Source organism: Poecilia latipinna, unplaced genomic scaffold (assembly GCF_001443285.1).
Source record: "Poecilia latipinna isolate Pla-1442-1.1 unplaced genomic scaffold, P_latipinna-1.0 Scaffold3337, whole genome shotgun sequence".
Lineage (NCBI taxonomy): Eukaryota > Metazoa > Chordata > Actinopteri > Cyprinodontiformes > Poeciliidae > Poecilia > Poecilia latipinna.
Genome location: NW_015115953.1, coordinates 46,657 through 50,880, shown reverse-complemented (window position 1 = coordinate 50,880; position 4,224 = coordinate 46,657). Strand labels below are relative to the sequence as shown.

Genomic DNA, 4,224 nt, shown 5'->3' with positions numbered 1-4,224 from the left:
GCTCAGCAATGGAAACTAAAATAACACTCACATCTGGTTACCACCCCCAGTCAAATGGACAAACTGAACGCATGAACCAAGAACTCGAATCCACCCTCAAGATGCTTCACCTCCACTAATCCGGCTGATTGGAGTCAGGATCTCCCCTGGGTCAAGTACGCTCACAATTCTCATTTCTGCTGCTACTGGTTTTTCTCTTTTCGAAGTTTCTCTAGGCTATCAACCACCAATCTTTCCCTCTGATGAAAAAGAAATATCACTTCAGTACAACATCACATCCACAGCTGCAGAAATATCTGGAACAGGACCATCATTGCTCTCAATCAAACTTCTGAACAAAACCATCGCTACGTTGACCGTATGAGATCCCCTGCTCCACAGTATTCACCTGGACCAAAGGTTTGGCTCTCTGCACGTGATATTCCACTTAAGTCCATGTCAAGAAAACTTTCACCCAAGTTCATCGGCCCCTATGAAATCAAAAGAGTCATCATTCGTACCACAGTCTGTCTTCGTCTCCCATCGTCTCTCTGTATCCATCCCACATTCCATGTGTCCCAAGTCAAACCATTCTGAACCAGCACCTTGTGATCTATCATCTCATCATCTAGGAGTATATGAGGAGCAGGCTGCCAGCACTTTGACTCCTGAGTGTTTTCCAGTAATGGTACTGTGCGTCCCTCTGAGCTTACTTTCTAGTTTCCTGAGATTACCTCTTGTAATATTCTCCTCTCTACTCTCCTTCAGGTGTTTCCTCGTGATGCCTTGGATTTATCCATTGTGTAGCCCAAGATCCTGGCCTTTTGTATTTTCCCCTTGTGATGTCATGGACTGTTACCCACTGGTTGCCTGAGTCCCTTTCCATCTCCACAGAAGAACCACAGACAGTTTCTGGATTTTCAGCTGGCAGTCGGAACACGCCTCAGTCTCCTCATCTGAAACTTACCTGTCCGCCCTCCACCGCAGCCTCTACCATCTACCTTCTACGAAATCTCCGTCTGAACCTTGCCCCAAAACCTGGACCACTTCAAAGACCCTGCAAAGAGTCCATAGCCCCCGAGACCGCAGTAAAACCTCCCTGATGGAATCTCATCATCTTCAAGTAAGATCACTCCATTTACCTCTGAGAACTCCTTTGTCCTACACACCTTGAACTCACCATCTTTCCCTCACCATCCTCAGAGTACAGACGACCCGGCTCCCATCCGCAGGACAACTGCATATTTCAACATTGCTTGAATAAACTTTATTTATCTGATACCTGTTCTCCTGTTCGTTTTTCTGCATGTGGGTTAAAAGACTAGAACCCAGCATGACAAATAACAATAATAACAGTGATAATACTACTAATAAAAATAAGTCATTATCATCACTTATTATCAATAGTGATAATAATAATAATCTTGGCTGTGTGTCCAGGAGATGCACCATCTGTCCCGCCTGGAGAAGCTGGCCTGCCATCCTCTGGATAAAGGTCTCCACATAGTCCACAACCCGCTGATGAAGCCCCTGAAGGAGGCGATGGAGGGAGGACTGGGGGCGCTCTTCAATTACCTGAGGTCAGGTGGTGAATAGGGGGCGGAGCCTCTGAAACCTGGGGGCGGAGTCAGTTCCCTCTTGAGGATGGCAGATGGCAGAAAAGCTGTCTGACATCATGATGAAGAATTCTGGAAGAACCAGAACTTCAGACCTACTTTGATCTTGCAGGCAGAGTTTCCACCCACCTGAGGGACAGGTGTTGAAGTGGGTGGAGCTTCTTCAAAGGCATTACATTTCATTATGGGATGGAGAGACGGAAACAGCAGCCATCTTCTTGGTACTCTTGCTGACGTTCTTCACTTTGGAACCACCACAATGTAAACAGAACTGTCTCAGAACCTCTTGACCTCTGGGCTGAACAGAACCGCTCCTCATGGTTACCATGACAACCAGCTTCATCTGTCAGTTCCTCCTGACTGAACTGCTGAACGTTTCCAGTAAAGAGATGAATTTATGGTGAAAAACTGAATTACTTTATGATCTTAATCAAATGAATCATGAACTGACATTGTGCATAAAAACTACAGACATACACATGCAACCACTGGTTATTAAAGGCTGTTTGAATTATTATGTATCATTCAGATTTATTAGTGTCCCAAATGGGCAATTGATGCTACAGCAAGTATAAAAACTAAAAGGCAAAGTATCAAAGTTAAGAAATAAAAAATAAATAAATAAAACACACCAAAGAGGACACCAAATACAAATCAATACATACTGGGAAGAGTACAGCCGTGTATTTCATTGTTGACTGACAGTTGCTATGAGCACCAATAACCAGGTCCGAGTCCCGTCACCTTGTCCTGCATTGAAAAGAGAAATTGCTGCAGGAACAAAAGGGAGCTTGTACCTGTTACTATTACTATCATTTTTACTGTTACTGTAACTTTTACTGTCACTGTTATTGTCCATACAGAGTCTGAGCCGGAGGCCAGAAGGCAGAAACTGAACTCAGCATGTAAAAGCTGAGAGCCGTCGACAAGGATGGCTTTAGTTTCCCTGATGATGTGTTTTTAATCAGCTGTGTGAGTGAGCATTGTTCAACTCCTAGGATCTTATTACTAGCATTTATTACTCTGCTGAATGCTAAGATTTCCAAACCAACAGAGGAGAGAAAACCTCAATATGTGATCTATAAAATAGGATCATCTTTGACTTTTCAACCTGAAACTTTGCAAGCTTTCTTAGACAGAAGAATCTTTGCTGGCACTTTTTTTTTTTTTGCAGGATTTCTGAATGGTAAGTAAATTGTAACTTATTATCCAAAATAATCCCAAGATATTTGTAATTCTCTACTGTCTCCACTGTCTGACCTTTAATTACTGTTTGAGTTGTTATGGAGCTTCTGTCTAAAATCACTGCACATGTCCTTTGTTTTCTGTACATGTAATAAAAGAAAAGCTTTGTCACACCAGTCAAACTCATGGAGCACAGGGCCACGGCATGTTCGTCATGTAGAAAGCTATCACTGAGTCATCTGCAGTTTTTAATATTAACCTATTATTGTTAATGTATTCACATTATTTACCTTTTTTTGCTTTTCACAGAAAACATTAATTCATGAGCATAAAGTCGCATCTTTAATGTCTTTCTGATTTTAAAATTCATTTAATAAAACAAACTTGATTTGAATCATGATTGTGCTGCAATACCTCAGTGTCTGTCCAGTAGGTGGCGGTAGAGACGCAGCAGGAACAGTTTTATTCTCTTGGTTAAAGAACAAGTGAAGCCCAGAATAACCAGTTTTTCTCTTTTGTGTCAGAATTTACTGAGTTATGAATCCAATTTCTTCATTTTATTCCAGTTGTGCTCCTGGTTTATACTTCCAAATAAGGTTAAAGGGACCGGAAACATGTGTACTAACACGATCAGGTTAGTTTTAAAAAAGAACTGCTCCTCATATAAGAACGTTCTGTCTCAGAGCCGGAGAACCGGGCAGTGACGTACAGCAGCCGGCAGGGGGCAGAAGCCGCTCCGATTCGGCTTCACAAACACCGAAAAGTTCACCAGAACTCTGATTGATCCGGAACATCTGACCCGGAATGACGTCATGACACCAGAACCCGGCCAATACCGATGTAACAGCTTCTAACACAGCTTTCATCAAGCCAGATAAAAACATGAAACCCGGACCATAAACAGCCAGGCCAGAACCGGGCCGAACCAGTGAGACGTTGGTCCTGCTGACAGAGGCCGAACCGGAGGAAATGGTTCTGATAAACTTTATGGGTTCTAGCGGTTCCAGGTCCAAACGGAACCGCAGCAGAACTTCAAAGTTCCCACAAATATTCAACAAATTATGAAATAAATAAATGTTTCCCGATTTTAACAAAATAATTAAAAACCTGGAGACCCCCCTCCCCTCTCTCTCTCTCTCTGTTTCTCTCGACCCCCGTGACGTCACCAGCTCATCGGTACACCCTCTCGGCGTCTCGCGCTCTCCGTCTGTCTGTCTCGAGCGCAGAAACAAGCTGGAGGATCAAAGAGCCGAACTCACCTGTCTGAACGCTCACCTGGCCGCGCGCCGCAGTCCCTCCGTGTGCGCGTGAGCGCGTGTTGGAGCGCGAGGGAAGTCCAGAACCCCTGAGGAAGAGGAGGAGGAGGAAGAGGCTCGGAGTTCTCCGGAGTTTTCCCAGATCATGGAGCGGACTGGAAGTTTCCTGCTGCCCGCGGTTCTAGTCC

The 4,224-nt window shown here is 44.2% G+C and overlaps 1 long non-coding RNA gene across 2 annotated transcripts; it reads left to right on the top strand.

Annotated features, from left to right (window-relative positions):
• Nucleotides 1-8: 8 nt before the first annotated feature.
• On the top strand, nucleotides 9-1,258 carry LOC106940724 (uncharacterized). 2 transcript variants are annotated; one of them, XR_001423181.1, is made up of 2 exons: nucleotides 9-661; nucleotides 748-1,258. It is a non-coding gene; the product is annotated as an uncharacterized LOC106940724 (long non-coding RNA). The 2 variants fall into 2 exon arrangements; XR_001423180.1 differs by having other exon boundaries at nucleotides 9-667.
• Nucleotides 1,259-4,224: the final 2,966 nt, after the last annotated feature.